Genomic DNA, 20260 nt, shown 5'->3' with positions numbered 1-20260 from the left:
CTTGTTTAACCGAGTTAACATCGTAAATCCATCTTTGTTCACAGCGTGTCAGTTGGAGATCTCTGTTACCACCTCTGGGGGCCAGTTTGACAACTTGCATTTCGGTTGGTTTATGCTGTTTTTTAATATAGTGGGCAACCAGAGGTTTTTTTGTCTATTTTGTTCCTTATGTACAATTTGTGCTCGCATATTCGCTGTCTCACCTGTCGCTTAGTCTTCCCAATGTATATTAGGTCACAAGGACATTTAATGACATAGACTGCCAAAGTAGTTAAACAGTTGGTGAAGTCCGTCAACTGAACGACTCGTGTGCCTAGGGTGATGTTTTTCATATCTCTGGTTTGTGGGCAGACTGAACATTTGCCACATTTATGGTGGCCTGTCACTGGGGGTAAACCCCATAATGTGCTTTGGATTTTATTAGCTGTTGGTTGCAGTGGATAAGTATGCACCAGATTATCCTTTAGATTATTTTGCCTTTTAAAGGCGAAGCGTGGTTTAGAGGGATTACAATCCTCTGTTTTTATCATATCCCAATGTCTTAGAATTAATTTTCGGAGGGGATTGCATGGGGCTAAAAGTGCTAACACACGTGATTTAGCTAAAGGGGTTTTCTGCATCGAGTGCAGACATGTTTCCCTATTCATGTGTTGTGCTCTTTTATATGCCCTCTGAATGGTAGATTTCGGATAACCTCTGTCTTTTAACCTTGTTTTCAAGCATGTGCCATAAGACTTGAAATCAGCTATCTGAGAGCAGTTTCTGCAAATTTGCAAGAATTGGCCAAAAGGAAGACCTTCTTTTAAACTTTTTGGGTGAAAACTAGAGTAGCTTAGTAACATGTTTTTATCTGTGGGCTTTTTGTATAACACTTTCTCTAAGGTTCCCTGGTTTGTTTTGATGATTTCTAGATCAAGGAAAGGAACCCTGGTCTTATTATGTTCAATGGTAAATTGAATACATGGGTTTTGGATATTCATCCATTTATGAAACTCCATAAGTAGGGTTATTGAGCCTCTCCAGATCATACATATATCATCGATATATCTGTACCATGCTTGGATGTTAAACCTGAAAGGATTATCACAATGGTATATGGATTGATCTCAAAATTGTCCATATAGAGGTTAGCCAAGTTGGGAGCAAACGTGGCTCCCATGCTGGTACCTTGTAGCTGGTTGAAAAAGGTATTGCCATATAAGAAGAAATTCTCCTTCAATGCCAAGCGTATGCATTCCAGGATAAACGCTGTTGGTACTTTAGTCAGAGTGGTGGTACGTAAATCAAGATATTTAGCCATAACAGCTAGGCATTCTTGTTGAGGTATGCTCGTGTATAACGCTACTACATCGAGTGTGACTAGCATATCTTCTGATGTTGTTTGAAGACCGGTGATGATGTTGATCATGCTTGTTGCATCTTTAATATATGACTGTATCTTGCCTACAAAAGGCCGCAAAAACCAGTCGGCATACACTGTCTATGGAGACAGGACAGCACTGGAAAGCCAGTTATGCCTCTAGCATTATTAAAGGTGGTGCTGGAGCAACTTCACTACCCCATGCACACAACTAAAGAGAGCCTTGCTGCCATGATTGCAGAAGATTGGTTTTCACCAAATTTGTTAGAACATGTGGCACTGTTTATTGTGAACTGCATTGTATGCCAGAAGTTCACAGCAGGGCATACCGTGCAAACAGTGAGAGGAGCAATTCCTAGACACAATGCTCCATTTCCGCATCTACATATAGATTATGTGGATATTTTACATACATGTTAATATTATAGATACATGTTAGTGGTAGAATGTCCCTTTTTCAGATGGATTGAGGCAGGTCCCTGTATTCACCGAGATGTCACATGTGCTGCCAAGTTTCTCTTACATTAGGTGTTTTCTATTATATGGGGTGTGTGTGAAGTCCTGCAGTCTGATAATTGCCCCCATTTTGTAAATTAATTGTTCAAAAGGATTACTCTTTTATTATGCATAAAGCACAAGTTTTCATCTGCCTATCACCCAAAGGTGAATGGTATTTGTGAGAGATTAAACAGATTCCTTAAAGAAACTATAGCCTAGATCAAAATAACTTTGAAAAAAGGATGGCTACATTGCCTACTCCTTGCTTTGTTTGCCCTGAGAAACCAGCCAGGCTAAGATCACCACCTGATTCCTCGTGAGTTGGTGACTGGACGCCTTTTGAGAGTGCCCCTTGCTCCTCCCACTATAGTAGAAACTGATGCTCACAGTGTAGCAAAAACATTTGGTGATGAAATGCAAGATTATTTAACAAATATGACAGCTAGTGTTTCTTTTATTTCCCAACAGATCAAAAATCAGAGGGAAGGGTCAAGGAAAATTGATAAAGACAGCCAGTCTGTTGATTCTATTGACTTACTAAAGAAACCCAGTTTGTACCCAGGGGACCATGTGCTTGCATAGAGTTTTGTACGCACTTGGAATAAGCCCTGCTTTGTAGGACCATATCTAGTAGAGGGGTTCACTCCCACCGCTGTGAACCTCAAGGGAAGAAGAGAGTGGCTGCACTTGAATGGTGTAAAACTCTACAAAGGAGAGACCCTGACCTCTCCTGCACCCACTGAGAGTGAAGCAAGAGAAGAGGTTCCATGAATAATGACAGGATCGTCCACCAGGAGCCAAAACAAAGATTCATCGAAATAAAGACAATTCGATCTTTCAGCTATTCCCAAGTTTGAAGGGAAATAAACTTTACAGCAGTTCCAGGGCAATTCCAGTTAGGCTAAAGAGACAATGCGTTGGAGATGAAAAGAAAGGTTGCACATAATACTTTATGTTACCTATTACAATAACATTTCACACATTTCTGTATGCTGTTTTTACTTACATTCTTCGGTCTTACCTAGCTTTGGTGAGATGACACGCTGATATTGTCAAATTTTGGGGCAATCCTAAAAATTGCTTTATTATTTTCAGGGTCATTATTGCAATACTTTTACAACGTCTATCATAAAAAAGTGTGGTTTATAAAAGTCACAGAAATGACACATCGAATTAAAGAATGGGAATTTTCACACTGCCAGCAAGAAGATCGATACGTTTATTAGGAATACTTTTAGTAACCTCATTCTGTACAATGATTTGTATTTTCTTCCTTATTATTATGGCATTTCATCAATTAATGATCAATAATGCAGCTGGAGTGTTGAACAATGAGACATCTATTTTTATCATTAACAAAAGCACGAGTGATATTTTCCCTGATATTTCCAAACAAATTATCTGATTTAAAAGGAATGCTGGGGAGGATAATGAGGATATAAATACATATCTTGATAATTCGTCCCATTTAAAGAATAACCTGTGATTTTAGCGCATGAAGGATGTGGGACGGAGAACGTCGGATGAGAGCTGCTATGTGTGTTCTCTCATCCCTGTGTCCATATTAGCAATGACGAATGCGACAATGTGTTTCAGAAAAAGGGGTCTGACAAAAGTTGGAGAAAATAGAGATGTAAGCAAATAATTGACGTGCCAGAAATGAATGGAGGAACTGCCATGCTAATGGACCACTATTGGGCCTGTGGATCCAAAGCTTATATGCAACTACCTAAAACCTGGCGATTAATGTGCTCTATAGTGATTATGCATGTTCCTGCATTGGTGATTCCCCAGAGTGATCTCTATATAGACAGTTTTCTGAAAATGGATGCCCACCAGGGAAAGAAGAGGTCACTTAGCCTCACCTGACAGAAGAGGGAAAACAATTTTTTGGCAAAATCAATACAAGCTTATCATGACATCCAAGATGAGCACACATTGTTCAGCAGGATGGCAGTGATATTTACAGCTATATTCATGCCATGATTTCAAACTGCCGTGAACGCCAAATGGTTACCGATCACCAGATGGGAATTACTACACACAATCAACACAACAATAAAAGGACTTAATATAATTAGAGAAGACATGAGGGCCATCAGACTCATGACCCTTCAGAACAGGTATGTCCCGGACATGATTACAGCAACAGAAGGAGGTGTGTGCGCCAAGATTGGGCCTTCTTGCTGTACTTACACACCTGCCCATGATGGAGAAAATGGAACCCTGACAGAAGCAATATCCCTGCATGCATCCGAAAATGGTGGAAGAAGTAGATGAGACGGAACATGAAGATTTCGTCTCTGTTCTCATGAGTTCCAACCAGGATGGCAAAAGCCTTCAAACTATTGGGAGCAATACTAGTGTTGGTACTGCTTGGATTCTGTCATGTAAGAATAACAATAGTAAAGTGCAAGAAGACAGCAAAGAAAGCTATTGGGATGAAGATTATGATTGATGTGAATACTGTAACTTATGAGAACACACAGACTGAAAGTACCACCGTGAGCACCTGAAAGGAAGTACTCTAGCACCCCCAGGAACAAAGTTTTATAATCCCAAGAATCATAAGAACTATGTGGGACGTTGGGTATTCTGTCAATCGACTGGGGAGTGTTACTATATGACTTGAAATGTGGATGAGCACATAAAGAATGCAAGTGACCCCGAGGGGGGTGACAAAGATATGGATTCCGGAGAAATGACATTGTGAAGAAAGGGTGAAGAAAATTGAGGAGGTGGTCGAGAACTGGATCAGTGGGGGGAATGTAGAAAGGCAGATGTACACATCATCTATAGTGCCCGCCCCCTCACCTCTGTCCTATTGGAAGAGCAGGAAGACACTGTGTGGAACCAGGTATCATCCCAATACTGCATCGAAGGAATGAAATATGCTATGCACTGAGACAACAGTAACAAATGTACCCTCAAATTGATGCAGCAGAAAGATGTTGGCATACACCATTGAACATAAAAGAGCTATAAGCGAAGTCTGACAGGTGCAACACAGCGTTATAAGAAGAAGACGCAAGGACATATTAAAACAATATGTGACTTCTTAAAGAAAGAAGATGTGACTGAAGTAACAAAATAATATTTATGCAAGAACGAAGAAATCATATAAATTGAGAAGATAAGTGAGAAGAGATGCATTGGATGTACACACGCAGAAGCGCAAGGTAGATGAGACATATTGAAGCTTGCTGCAATAGAAAATATAACATGGGTAAAGCAGCCATGACGAAAAAATGGACGTCAGTTTTGTATAATAGTAAGCAAGAAGCCTGAAGGAGAAAGACCAAAGTTGCAGAGCTGACAGATGCTGAAAAACAGCTTTGTACAAAGAACAAAGGGTATTTGCTTGGCTCAGGATCATAGATGCCATAGCAAGATACAATTGCAAGGCACAAGAGCACAAAAGAACTCAAAGAGGATAAGCCACATATGCATTAAATATTTCTCTTAGATTAAGCAAAGGAGTGAACATTTGCAAGTGCCAAGTATTCAGCAATCAAAGATACAGAAAGTATATGCAAGACAGAGCAACCAAGCCACCAGGTGCCAAGAGGAGTAATAGCAGCCAGTATAATTGAATCAAATAGCACTACATAAAGGGTCAGAATGGACAAAATCGTGGTCTCCTCACACATGGTGCAAGAATGGAAAACAAGGCCTATTCAATAAGCTCCACACGCAGATAGCAATGTACTTTCACTCCCTTAACTGATGAAAGATGGTAGGCTAATTGACCAAGTGGGCAGTCGTCTAACATTGTTTTCTGCACCTGGGTTTCGTTTTGCTTACATGCTGCTAACAAGCCAAATGTCCAAGGCTGGGAGAGAATGCCAACCAATCATGGGGGCCTATGTAGCAATGGACCATACATTGTTGCAGAAGCCAATCCGCTGCTGTTATTCTGCTATTAATCTGTATTATATGTAGTTAGAGGTAGTTCAAGGTGTGCCTACCAGATAAGGGGCACCCAATTGTGTCAATAACACCTAAACAAAGTATAGGTATATATGTTCCCCTAACCAATCCCTCCTTTCGATAGGTTTTTACTATTTACCACGTTGGATGATGTCATAGCTGGCATACATCGAGGTATAAATCTTTTGTGTAATTGACATGTATTCGAGAGTGAGTGAGCTGCAAAATGCTTGTTCACCAGGTTTCCCTACTTTATTGAGCTGATAAAGTTGTATTTTGCTATATTCTTTGAGTCTGTCCGGTTATTTGGGTTTGGGATCGTTGATGGTAATTCCATCTGGCACTTGGAATGTTCCAGGTGCTAATGCACACCTGCGTCGAAGACATAGTGACAGTAGTACGAGAGAGTGTAATATGATCTAGGAAGGGGAGGGAGGCCAATTTACAGGGGAGAAGGCCTGCTCCAGGAAAACCCATTTGCAAGGAGCAGCAGAGTCCCTCCATTACAGAATACAAGAAGCCTGGGTAACCAGGAAATACATGAAAAGGTCTGGGGAGCCTATGCCACCCTTCTTAATATCGCAGAGGACCATGAGGACTTTTGCCTCCCAGATGAAACGCTAAACCTTACTCTGCATAGATACCAAAGCTGGGTGTGGGTATTTTAACCGGAAGCACCTGACAAAAATATAGGAATCTTGGTAAGAGGTTCTTTTTAACAGCAGTGATTCGCCCCATCAGAGATATTTCCTGCTTACTCCAACGATTCATTTTGTCAGCAAGTTTCCCAAACAGCCTAGGGAAATTGGCCCGATAAATCATTTGAGGAAAGGAGGAGATCCGTACCCCCAGTACTGGATAAAACTGGACTCCTATACCACCAGACAGATAGCTTTCGCCACAGCTATAACCCTGCCCAGTATCTGTATACCCAATGCAACTGACTTCTGGTAATTAAGGGGGAAGCCTGAGACCTTTGCGACCCGACGCAGTTCAGAAATAACTTTACTAAGGGATGTCGGGGGGGGTCGGTAAAGGTGAGCATGACATCATCGGCATAAAAACAGATCTTATATGGGATTCTGCTAACCTCCACCCCCTGTATCTCTGGGTTTTCTCTGAGTCTTTGGGTGAAAGGCTCCATGATAAGCACAAATATTAAAGGAGACAATGGACATCCCTGTCTAGTCCCTCGGATGATACGAACAGGGGCAGTATAATCCTGATTAACTGTTACTCTAGTGGAGGGGGAGTGATAATTAGCTAGGAGCATGCTCTGAAACATTGGTACAAATCCAAAGGCTGGCAGGGCCCTGTGCAAATAGGACAATATCACCCTATAAAAAGCTTTGGTAGCATCCAACACAAAAACTCCCAGACCCAGGTTTTCCCATACAGCAATGTCAATTACGTTTAGTACCCGCCTTACATTATCATGAGTACTCTGCCCAGGAACAAACCCTGCCTGGTCAGGATCGATCAATCAAGGCAGCACCATAGCCGATCTATTGGCCAATATTTTGGAATACAGCTTAGCATACAGGTTCCTCGCCAGCCACTTCCTCGCTGGTTATAGAGGCATCCAATACCTCCCGTTCCTTGGCTTCAAGCGTGGGGAGATCTGATAGCTGGCAGTATGTACATGTAGAGGAATTGGAAGAACCTGCAACCCTTTCCGCCTGAAAATACCTCTCTACAATCTCCACTTTACCCCGTTCAGTTACTTAACCATCCCAACTGCACCCGCCAGCCCAGTGATGGTATTTGTAGTATGAATAGCTTTTAATTTGCAAACTAAAAATAAATTTGCTGTATTGCCTTTGGCATGGTAATATTGTTTGGTCTGAATTATTGCATGAGTTGTACGGCCCATCAAATGTCCAGTTTTTTTTTTTTGCACCAGGAACAGATTTCTTAGGGCTTTCATACAACCCGAATATTTATGAGCCCATTAAGTGTCACGTACCTCCCCCTCTAAAGATTCACTGAGAGCTCTGTTTCTATTGGTGTACATGACAGTAGGTGCTATGATTTCCTCCCGAAATACAGCCTTCATGGCGTACAAGACTGAACTCAATATTGAGCCATCATTATTCTCCTTAAAATAATCAGTTATTGCTTTAGCTACAGCATCTCTCAGAGTCAGCTCCCCAAGTGCCGGATCATACAGCTTACAAGGTGGTCAGTGGGTTGGGGACGGTCTTGACATGTTGAGGACCAATGAGGTGGAAACCAACAACAGGTCAATCCTCGAGAAGGTCCTATGCACATGCAAGAAATGTGTATATTCTTGCTCCCCATCATGCAACAGCCTCCAAAGATCAACTAAGTTCATCTCCCTAAACAATTTCAAAAATGAAAGGGCATGTTTAAAGTCAGTCACAGAAGGGGGAATGAGGCTTGTGCAAGTTGGGGTCAGTCACAAGACTAAAATCTGCCTACACACCCACTATGAGCTCCCTCTCAGCGAAAGGAATAATTTCAGACATGAAATCAGCGAGAAACAAATCCTGCTTTTCATTCGAAGAATACAGAGAAATTAATGTAAACAAGCATCCAAGTAACATGCCCTTAACACCCACAAACCTTCCCCTGGGATCACATTTAGCTTCCAGCTCTATAAAATGGATATAAAATGGATATCTCCAGCAATCAAAATCCCAGCAAGCTGCCTTTTAGAGCCACTTGAAGGTACATATTGTTGGGGGAAGAGTCGACTCTGCAGCGTGCAAACATCAGAGGGACCGAGGTGCGTCTTGTGAGGTGCGTCTCGTGAAGTAGGGTAATACAGCAACCTTTGTTTCAGAGCCTCTGCAGGATCGATCTGTGTTTATTGGGAGATTTAAGGCCCTGAACATTGAGAGTAAGCACCTTGATCCTGTAAGGCGCAGGATCTACCGTGCCCTCAGGACCAAAACACCCTGTGCAATAGCCTACCAACACCAAGTGCCAAACTCCAAAAATAACAGGAAATAAGGTAGCTCTTGTAGCCTCGCATCCAATGTTAACCCACAATGCAACAGTTTCCCTCCCCAACTCCTATCCACCCAAAGAAAGGGGAAAACAAGAAAAAACAGAAACTTGAGCTACAGTATCCATAGCGCAGGTCTAATGCTGATTGACACGCACCACAAATACAGGAACTTAAAATGGTTATGAAACCCATCACCCATTCTGAAGGGCAACTGGATTTCAAGAAGACAAGCATCATGGACCGGAGCAGCAAGTACAAGAGGTGATAGGCCTGGCTGGTGAATTCCAGTAAAGCCAGCAACAGTCTGAGATTCCTGGACAATATTGGTACACTCCCCCTCATTTGACCCCCGAAGGTCCACCAGGCCTCTCTGCTGTGCCAATTCTGGACCATATTTTCTGTTGCGGCTTAGGATTTCCCTATTTCGAGTAGGAAGACAAGGGGCCAAGATCATCCACCACACCAAGTGAGGGAGTGGCAGCAAGCACCACTACCTGTGAGGGGAAGGTAGACCCAAACAAGGAATTCCAGGCACCAGCTGCCTCAAGCAACAGCAGGCAGCTACAGACTCTGGAGTACACATTGCATTCTTAGTTCTTCCAAGGGCATATCGCCCCCCCAATCAGCTCCTGCACATCCCCACAGCATGCAAATTTCCCACTTGGGCCAATACTTCAGATACGCTAAAGAGCTGGAAACCGGTTACCAGACATTTGGTCAAAAAAAATTGGTCAACTGGACAAATGGTCGAACCAATTTGGTCGAAAACCAAATGGTCGAATTTTTTTTTTTATTTTCAAACCCTTTTTTTTAAAAAACGAAAACCCGAAAAATATATATATAAATTTTAAAAAAATTCGACCATTTGGTTTTCGACCAAATTGCGTCGACCAAATGTCTTTCGACCAGTTTTCAGTCGACCAAATGTCTGGACACCCTGGAAACCGCCAACCCTGGGGCGGTCTATGGCATCTGCACGCTTCAGACAACTCCTGCTAGGTTGGTGAGTGCACAGGTGCCATCTTTGATCTAGTGCCAGCACGAAGCTAGCAGAGGCAAGATACACCACCAATCAGGGGCTGCAGAAGCTCACAGCTCGCCTCTGCATGCACGCCCGGTCCCCCTCGCTGTATCGACCCGCAGCATCTTCTCCAAATCTAATAGGGCCACAGCAGCATTATGGCGTTGGGCCCTGCTTAATATGGAGGCACTCAGAGAGGCATCCTCTCGCGGGTCCTCCTAGGCCACTCACCATTCCATCTGTCCACTTTTTACAGAGAATTGACACCATCCCCTTTGGACATTTGAGGCAAAAATTTAAGAATGCTCTGTTAATTTGTCATATGGAAGGTCAGACGCTTACACACTAAACCATTTAAAAAATGTGATTAGCGTTGCAAAGTTGATCTGCATCATGTCTTTCACAGTAGGAGATAGCCAAATCCCCAGGTATTTCATCCTGATTGGCCATCACATGAAGTTCCATTGGTGAAATAAATGTTTACACAAGACGGGAGATCGGTAAGATTTCAGATTTGCTCCAATTAATTTTGTACTGTGACATCTCTGAGAAAGATTCAATTGTTCATATGAGAGGGGCTATAACCACATTACCAAAAAGCAAGTCCGACCAGGAGAGATGGTCTCTCTTAAATACTCCCTGTCTATTCTCCCTCTTAAACCACCGAAAACCATTTTTAAGGAATTGGATGCTTTGACACAGCGATTCCTTTGGAGAACAAGCCATCAAAATTGGCACTTTGGAAATTGCAATTACCAACTTCATTGTGGGGAATGAATGTCCCCATCTTTAGAAACTACCAACTGGATTTTACGGTGGGACACATCTACAAAATGTCAAAATATACTAGAGCGCTCAGGACCCTGTAGGTGTAGGAGCCCCCACCACTGCAGGAGCAGTGGGCCAGCCTTCCTGCTGCCCCCACCTGGATCAAGGTAGGCACCCTGCCTAATTCCAGACCCCTGCCAGCTACAAAGCCCCAACACGGAAATCAGCCACAATCTGTTCCACAATTGCGGGCTCCCATGGAAAAAATGCTATCAGGCTCTGATCCGAGCCACAAAGCGAATTTTAGCTTTATTTTGTGTCCACCATTTGAACACACGAGGTGTTCCCTATCCAAGATGGCCACCAGCACCCCATCTGCCTCTTCAGAGACCACATGACCGGAGCGCCCGTTTACATTGGCCAGCCCCACTTCGTTAAGGCCAATCAAGTGCCGGCAGGCGAATGCCGGCCCTCATCCTAAGGATCCCTTCCTGTCCTGAGCCTGTCCAGAGACGTACAGAGGCCAGGGCCCGGAACTATGTGCATTTCATTCCTCGACTCTTTGACCTTTTTTACCACTGCAGCCAGTTCTAACTCTGCCTGGTAAGCTTCTAGTTGCTCACCCATTGATTGCCTAGACACTTCCTGTAAATCACACTGTATCTCTGAGTTTTTTTTTGTTCAGGTATTATGATACGCTGACCTGTTCTGTTGTAATTCCGCTGATCGAACAGTTACGTGTTCATTGTGTGCCTTTCATGTACCTCTCATGTGCCTTTCATGTACCTCTGTAGATGCATCAATCCCCTTGCCTATTCGTATATCGTACCTATTTACCTATAGTAAATTCGTATTTACTGTGCTACTGTTGCTCTGTAATTGTTGTAAACTAGGACTTTTTCTCCCCTCGCAGGACTTCCAAACTTAGGTGGCATCTACACTGGGTACCTAATTCGTATTTACCGTGCTACTGTTGCTCTGTGTAACGCTCACCTGATTCTCGCAGAGGCGCCGGTCTTGACTGGGCGACTACCGTATCTTCAAAGGTGATGTGTAGCACCCGATTGGCTCTTTGGGCTGGACCTCTGTGCACTGTATGCCTGTCGTGTAGAGTAAGATGTCTGCAGATAGAAAATATGGGGTTAATGAACTGGGGTTATTGGGGTGTCCCTATCTCTTTCCTCTTCTCCTCTCCTGTAGACCCCCAAAGGTTAACGCTCTCACCTTAGGTAAGTGAATGCCGAGCTCTCCATCTGCCTCGGGGCAGGGTGCTGTAACCAGCTTCTTCACTGGATAGGTAGCGCAGGCCTCTTGACTTCAGAGGACTGCTGTCCGTCGTTTACTGCACGAACGGTAAGTTTCGAGTCATTCAAATGTCTTTAAAGTCTTTAGTAATGATGTCTCTTGTTTTGCAGGGTTCCGGCGATGGCGGATGACGGGCTGAAGTGAGTTGAAGATGGAGCCCGTGTGATGAATAGAAGCGCCTGGAAGCACGTAAGTAAGCGCTTGTTGCCTGCTTCACTATGCGCTCTAACTGTCTTTTTATTTTGCAGGTACGAGTTCGGAGCGGCTGCAGGGTGTCGGAATACCCACTGGATTAGATGTGGAAAGGAGTAATGGCACGTGAGTATTAAAGTTCCCCAATGTCTTTAAACGCACCTTGTTTTGTCTTTCAGATGCGGGATGCAGCGCCGAAGGCCTCCGGAGCGTGCGAAGAGTTGGTAAACTTTTGTCTTTCAGATGCCGGAATGCAGTGTGAAAACCTCCGGAGCGCACGAAGAGTAGGTAAGCCTTTGCCTTTCAGATGCCGGAATGCTAACCTGTTCTTTCTTGTCTTTATAGGTGTTGCTGAAGACTGGATTCAGGATGGTAAGCCTTTGCCTTTCAGATGCCGGAATGCTAACCTGTTCTTTCTTGTCTTTATAGGTGTTGCTGAAGACTGGATTCAGGATGGTAAGCCTTTTTCCTTAGGCCCAGGACCGGATGCAGAAGACACGATGAGCGTTCTGCTGCAGAGGTTGCAGAATAACGCAAAGCAAGATTCATCCACCGGGTGTGGTTTAAATAGCCTCCTGTAGTGCTTAGGTGTCTCCTTCCACAGCCACGCCTAAGTAAGAAAAGAGTTCCTGGTAAGAAAAGAGTTCCTGCCTTCCAGAAGAGTTCCAGTGTTCTGAATCTAGGGAGTGGCTCCAGCCCCACCCAACAGGAAAAGTAGTTCCAAACAGAAGAGGATCAGAGGCTCAACTGGCAGGCAAGTAAGCAGCATGGTCTGCTGAAGGTAAGTCCACCCAAGCATTATGAGCCCGGCGCTTCCAGCGCTGGGACTGGGCATATTTATGAGCCTGGTGCCACTGGCGCCAGGACTGGGTCCAAAAGGTCCCAATTGGGACTGGTTGGCACTCGGAACCTGGGTTATGGATCTGCTTCCAAGGGAGTTGGGAAAACCCTGACCTTTTGGAAGCAGAGATCATGACAGTACCCCCCCTCAAGGCCCCTCCCAAACCGGGCTTCTCCGGGGGTTTTGGCTTGTCAGGAAATGTTCGGTGAAATCTTTTGATTAGGCGAGGAGCGTGGACATATTCAGCAGGTTCCCAGGATCTCTCTTGGGGGCCGTAGCCTTTCCAGTCAATTAGGTAGAATAGTTTAGATTTGAAGATCTTGGAGTCCAGAATGCTTTTGACTTCAAACTCGAGTTCTCCATCCACTAGGATAGGTTTTGGAGATTTGGTTAGTCGGGTTTGAGGTTGCACGGGTTTTAATAGAGAGACGTGGAAGACCGGATGTATCTTCATGTGCGGGGGCAAGTCCAACTTGACCGCTACTGGGTTTACTATGGTAGTGATGGAATAGGGACCAAGGTATCTTGGGTTGAATGTGCGTGGCCCTTTTAGAGATAGATATTTGGTGGATAACCAGACTTGATCCCCTACTTTATAGTGAGGGGCTTCCTTCCGATGTTGATCTGCTCCTTTCTTGTATTGTTCTTTAGCCCTTTGAAGGTGAGAAACAGCTTCCTTAAAGGCTTGGGTGATTGTAGAATGCAGGTAGTCTACTGCTGGTGTTTCAAGATCTTGGAGGGGATCCAACTCCGAGGTTCGAGGGTGACTGCCGTACAAAAGAAAAAACGGGGTTTTCCCAGTTCCCGAATGGACAGAGTTATTGTAGGCATACTCGGCTATCCAAAGGATATCTTTCCAAGTTTTTTCAGTTTGTTGCAGCATGCAGCGTAAATACTGTTCCAGAGTTTGATTGGTCCTCTCGGTTTGTCCGTCGGTCTGAGGGTGGTGACTGGTCGATAGTCTCACATCAATTTGAGCCGACCGACAGCAACTTCGCCAAAAATGAGAAATAAATTGACTACCTCGATCCGAAATTAGAACCGAAGGAAAACCGTGCAGTCGGACGATGTTTTCGAGAAATTCTCGGGCCAGAGTTGCTGCTGTTGGCAAGCCTTTGAGCGGAATGAAATGCGCCATCTTGGAGAATAAGTCCACGATTACTAGAATCGTATTGTATCCGGAGCATGGAGGTAGATCGGTGATGAAGTCCATAGAAAGTGTATGCCAAGGGCGAGGTGGGATGTCAATAGGGCGTAAGAGGCCTGCTGGTCTTTCCTTTTGACTCTTGTTTTGGGCGCATACTCCACAGGACATTATAAAGTCTCTGATATCTTTTTTCCAAGACGGCCACCAGAAGTAGCGCTTGATCTTTTCTGAGGTCTTGGCTATACCGGGATGACCTTCCATTAAAGAGTCGTGATAACAAGAGATTACTTTTTTCTGTAAATCTGTGCTGGGTAGGTATAATCGTTCTTGGAAATACAATAAGTTGTCCTTTACTGCAAAGTCCTTTCCCTGCAGATGCCAATTCTGTATGTCTGCTGGAGTTACAAGTTGCCTGGCTTTATCCTTAACTTCCTCTATGGATTCTGTGGCGATTACACCCAGAATTCTTTGTTCGGGAATGATTGGTACAGGTTTAGGGTTGACCAAGTGTTCTTCCACTCCCATCCGAGAAAGGGCATCGGCTTTACCGTTCTTTGTACCAGGTCGATAGGTAATTATGAAGTCAAACTCGGCAAAGAATAATGCCCAACGGAGTTGTCTAGAGGATTGGGCTTTTGCGGTCTTCAAATATTGCAGGTTTCGGTGATCCGTAATCACAGTAACGGTGTGTCGGGCCCCCAGCAGATAATGCCGCCAAGCCTTAAAGGCAGACTTGATAGCCAGAAGTTCCTTGTCAGTAATCGTGTAATTGATTTCAGGAGGCGAGAATTTGCGGGACCAAAATGCCACGGGATGCAACTGATTGGTTACCGGGTCCTTTTGTGATAGAACTGCCCCCATGGCAAGGCTTGAAGCATCAGTTTCCACGATGTAGGGGAGTTCGGGGCGAGGGTGTTTTAAGATTGGTGCAGAGATAAATTTAGTCTTCAAATCCTGGAAAGCTTGTTCCGCCTCGGTAGACCATTCAAAACATTTGTTTTTCTTTAACAAGGCAGTGATGGGCTGGACTATTCGAGAGAATTCGGGGATAAACCTGCGGTAAAAGTTAGCGAAGCCTAACATGCTTTGCACACCTTTTACGGAGGATGGTGATGGCCATTTGAGAACTGCATCGACCTTCTTTGAATCCATACGCACTCCACCAGGTGATAATATGAATCCCAAGAATTCAACTTCAGTCACGTTGAAAACACATTTTTCCAACTTAGCGAAAAGTTTGTGTTGACGCAATCTTTCGAGGACCATTTTCACGTGTTTCCGAAGTTCAGATTCCGATGAAGAATAAACGAGGATGTCGTCAATGTAAACAACAACACATACATCTATGAGCTCTCTGAGGACATCGTTCATAAAATATTGAAAGGCGGCCGGGGCATTGCAAAGTCCGAAGGGCATGACCTGATATTCAAATAGCCCATACTTGGTGCGGAAGGCCGTCTTCCATTCATCGCCCTCTTTTACTCGTACCAAGTGGTAAGCTCCTCTAAGATCCAGCTTTGTATATATGCATGCTTTTCTGACTTGGTCCAGGAGTTCAGGGATCAAAGGTAACAGATATCTATTCTTAACGGGGATCTGGTTCAGGGAGCGATAATCGATACAAGTTCTAAGGTCTCCTTCCTTTTTTGGAACGAAGAACAAAGCTGAAGAAGCAGGGGACTTGGAAGGACGAATAAACCCATTTGCCAGGTATTGATCCAGGTATTGTCGAAGGTGAAGGTTCTCAGGCTCGGTGAGGGCATAAATTCTACTACAAGGAGGAGCAGATCCAGGTATCAGGTCTATCTGGCAGTCATAAGACCTATGAGGAGGTAGAGAGTTAGCCTGATCCTTCCGGAAAACATCTTGGTATTCTAGGTATTCGGGAGGTAACTGGGGAGTCTCTGAAGAAATTGCGGCCAGTGCAACACCAGGTGGAGGGTGACAAGTAGAGACACATTCTGGAAACTGGACCGTTCTTGCTCGCCAATCGATCAGAGGATTGTGTTTCTCTAACCAAGGTATTCCTAGAATAATCTGAAACTGAGGGGCCTTGATCACATCGAACACGATCTTCTCATGGTGTCCATCTTGACTTACTAGCGTCACCTCTTGAGTGGTATGCGTTACTGGCCCGGAGGCTATCTCCGTACCATCCACCGTAGTAATGACGTCCTTTACAGCCTTGGGACAAAGAGTTAGATTCATCCTCAAAACCATTTCATGATCCACATAATTGCTGATGGCACCGCTGTCGACGTAAGCTTCAATTGCATGTAATCGATCCGGATTATCAGGGCTAATGAGGACCATAGGTATCACGAAATGCGAGGTCACGGAACTGGTTTTCACGCTCGGCAAGAGGACCTCTATTCTTGTCGGGCGAGGTCGTTTCCCTGCTCAGAGTTTGTAACTTTGGTAACTGCAGCTCCTACTGCCTTCTTGGCAGGTTTCACCGGACAGTCTCGAAGAAAGTGCCCTGAGTTTCCGCAATATAGGCATAATTGCAACTGTTTCCTCCTTTCCCGCTCCCTTTGTGTTAGAGGACCTTTCAGACCCCCTATTTGCATGGGTTCCCCGGAGTCTACTCCTTTGGAAGGAGTTGGCGGTTTGGAAAATACTCGAGCATCAAACTTGGAACGATCGGCCTTCCTGTTCTGCAGCCTGTGATCTATTTGAACGACCAAGTCTATATAATCCGAACAGTCTTGTGGGGGATTCACTACTTGGGCTAAAACGTCTTTGAGCTCTCCACGTAGACCTCTATAAAACAGCGTAATCCTTTTGTCCTCAGGCCATTGAGTTTCCACTATTAGTCTATTGAAAGATGCAATATAAGCCAAAAGGTCTTGATTACCCTGTCGCAACGAAAGAAGCTCATTGTCCAAGGCCTGCCCCTGTGAATGTCTTGCAAACAGTTTTTCCATACTAAGCTGAAAGGCTTGAAAATCATGGAGAACCGGATCATCTTGATTAACTAGAGGGATCGACCAGTCTGCCGCATTGCCACTAAGGTACGAAAGTACAAAAGCTACTTTTGCTTGATCAGTTGGAAAGGCTGCTGGCCGGCATAAGAAGTGCAACCGGCACTGATTGATAAATACTGCAAACCTCTTTGGGTCACCAGAAAATCGTTCGGGCGGAGCCAGAGGTACATTCCCAGGTAGGTTGATCTGCACTGGATTCATAGAGGATGTTGAAGGAAGATTTGCCCCTGATGCGGGTAACGGGGTCTGTCCGGCTTGTGACTGTAGCACTTGTCTAGCAAGATTGTCTGTTCTCTCCTTGGAAATAATTAGTTCCCTTCTTAGAGCATTCGTTTCCTGACGAGCTGCATGCACTTCTGCCCTTAGTTCCCCAAGTAACCGGGCTAGGGGGTCAGTATCCGAGGTTTCCATAGCGCCTGGGCGAGAGTTTTGCGGTAGGCTTTGCGTTCTGTAACGCTCACCTGATTCTCGCAGAGGCGCCGGTCTTGACTGGGCGACTACCGTATCTTCAAAGGTGATGTGTAGCACCCGATTGGCTCTTTGGGCTGGACCTCTGTGCACTGTATGCCTGTCGTGTACAGTAAGATGTCTGCAGATAGAAAATATGGGGTTAATGAACTGGGGTTATTGGGGTGTCCCTATCTCTTTCCTCTTCTCCTCTCCTGTAGACCCCCAAAGGTTAACGCTCTCACCTTAGGTAAGTGAATGCCGAGCTCTCCATCTGCCTCGGGGCAGGGTGCTGTAACCAGCTTCTTCACTGGATAGGTAGCGCAGGCCTCTTGACTTCAGAGGACTGCTGTCCGTCGTTTACTGCACGAACGGTAAGTTTCGAGTCATTCAAATGTCTTTAAAGTCTTTAGTAATGATGTCTCTTGTTTTGCAGGGTTCCGGCGATGGCGGATGACGGGCTGAAGTGAGTTGAAGATGGAGCCCGTGTGATGAATAGAAGCGCCTGGAAGCACGTAAGTAAGCGCTTGTTGCCTGCTTCACTATGCGCTCTAACTGTCTTTTTATTTTGCAGGTACGAGTTCGGAGCGGCTGCAGGGTGTCGGAATACCCACTGGATTAGATGTGGAAAGGAGTAATGGCACGTGAGTATTAAAGTTCCCCAATGTCTTTAAACGCACCTTGTTTTGTCTTTCAGATGCGGGATGCAGCGCCGAAGGCCTCCGGAGCGTGCGAAGAGTTGGTAAACTTTTGTCTTTCAGATGCCGGAATGCTAACCTGTTCTTTCTTGTCTTTATAGGTGTTGCTGAAGACTGGATTCAGGATGGTAAGCCTTTGCCTTTCAGATGCCGGAATGCTAACCTGTTCTTTCTTGTCTTTATAGGTGTTGCTGAAGACTGGATTCAGGATGGTAAGCCTTTTTCCTTAGGCCCAGGACCGGATGCAGAAGACACGATGAGCGTTCTGCTGCAGAGGTTGCAGAATAACGCAAAGCAAGATTCATCCACCGGGTGTGGTTTAAATAGCCTCCTGTAGTGCTTAGGTGTCTCCTTCCACAGCCACGCCTAAGTAAGAAAAGAGTTCCTGGTAAGAAAAGAGTTCCTGCCTTCCAGAAGAGTTCCAGTGTTCTGAATCTAGGGAGTGGCTCCAGCCCCACCCAACAGGAAAAGTAGTTCCAAACAGAAGAGGATCAGAGGCTCAACTGGCAGGCAAGTAAGCAGCATGGTCTGCTGAAGGTAAGTCCACCCAAGCATTATGAGCCCGGCGCTTCCAGCGCTGGGACTGGGCATATTTATGAGCCTGGTGCCACTGGCGCCAGGACTGGGTCCAAAAGGTCCCAATTGGGACTGGTTGGCACTCGGAACCTGGGTTATGGATCTGCTTCCAAGGGAGTTGGGAAAACCCTGACCTTTTGGAAGCAGAGATCATGACACTCTGTAATTGTGGTAAACTAGGGCTTGCCGCTTTCACTCCTGTCCGCTTGCTCTCGTCTGTCTTCCCCCCACTCCCTCCTTATTCCATGGTGCTCTCTATCTCTCCTATCTTCTCTAACTGCTTCTCCATTGACTATCCTGCTCTCCTCACTAAATCTGGTAGGGAAAAGTTTAAAAAGGATATCCTGGTCTCCAACCCAGGCCTCCCTATCGCTGACACCTATACCAGTGGCTCCTCCAAGGAAACTCTTACTGACATCCTCTTTTTCGTGCCTTCCCCTGACCAATGGACCCTTCATATGGTCTCTGTGCTCTCTCCCTTCTCCTCTTCTCCCATTAATGGTGGCGCCCGTTGGGATGTCCTCTTGGCCCCCTTCCGCTCCCCTAAGGCCATCATTAATGTCTACTCTAATGGAACCGTCTTGGTCCAAGGCCCCCAGGCCAACCTCCACCTCTTTGATAGACGCTTCCCGTGCCTCATCAACATCCTTTCCTCTCCTGCTGTCCCCTCTTCTTTGTCCTCGGCTACCTTGCCTCCACCCTCTCACCCTGCCCTCTCTCTTGCTCCTTCCTCTTCACCTCCACAGGGCATACCTCTGATCTGTACCCCTCCCCGGAAGTCCTTTAAGGATGGCAACCTTCTCCTCATTGCCACTCTCAACTCTCGCTCTGCCATCAAACATTCCTCTGATATCTGTTGCCTTCTTGAGGAACTGGACCTTGGCATCCTCGGTCTCACTGAGACATGGTTCACGGCCAGCTTTGTCACCAGCTTTGACACACTCCTACCTGACGGTTACAAGACCCTCTCCTTGCCCAGGCCCACCCGTGCTGGGGGGGTTTGGCCCTTATCTTCCCTGGGTGGATTCCTGCCACTGTCACCCCTACGCAGACCTACTCCTCCTTTGAATGCCTTGTCTGCCGACTCTCTCTCTCTCCTAGCCATTCCCTTACCGTGGCTACTATCTATCGGCCACCTGGTCAAATTTCCTCCTTCCTCTCTGAGTGGGCTGACCTCTCCTCCTCACTCCTGTCCTCAACCACTCAACTCCTCTTTCTTTGAGACTTCAATATCCACCTTGATGCCTCCTGTCCTCCCTCTGGACTCTTCCGCTACCTCTGCGACTCTCTCTCACTCTCTATTCTCCCATCTGGGCCGACCCATTCTGCAGGGCACACTCTTGATACTCTGATCTCTTCTGACCTTCCCCTCTCTGTTCCTCTCTCCACTCCTCTCTCCTGGAGTGATCACTTTCTCCTATCCTCCCACCTCACCCTCCCTACCCCACAGGCAAAGCCACCCTCATCACTGCCACCCACCTTCGCGGTCATCCGACCCATGAAGCGCGTGTCAGTT

The sequence above is a fragment of the Ambystoma mexicanum genome, chromosome 9 (genome assembly GCF_040938575.1).
Source record: "Ambystoma mexicanum isolate Mex_15411 chromosome 9, UKY_AmexF1_1, whole genome shotgun sequence".
Taxonomy (NCBI): Eukaryota; Metazoa; Chordata; class Amphibia; order Caudata; family Ambystomatidae; genus Ambystoma; species Ambystoma mexicanum.
The sequence above is the reverse complement of the archived record's forward strand: the minus strand, read 5'-3'. Positions refer to the sequence as shown.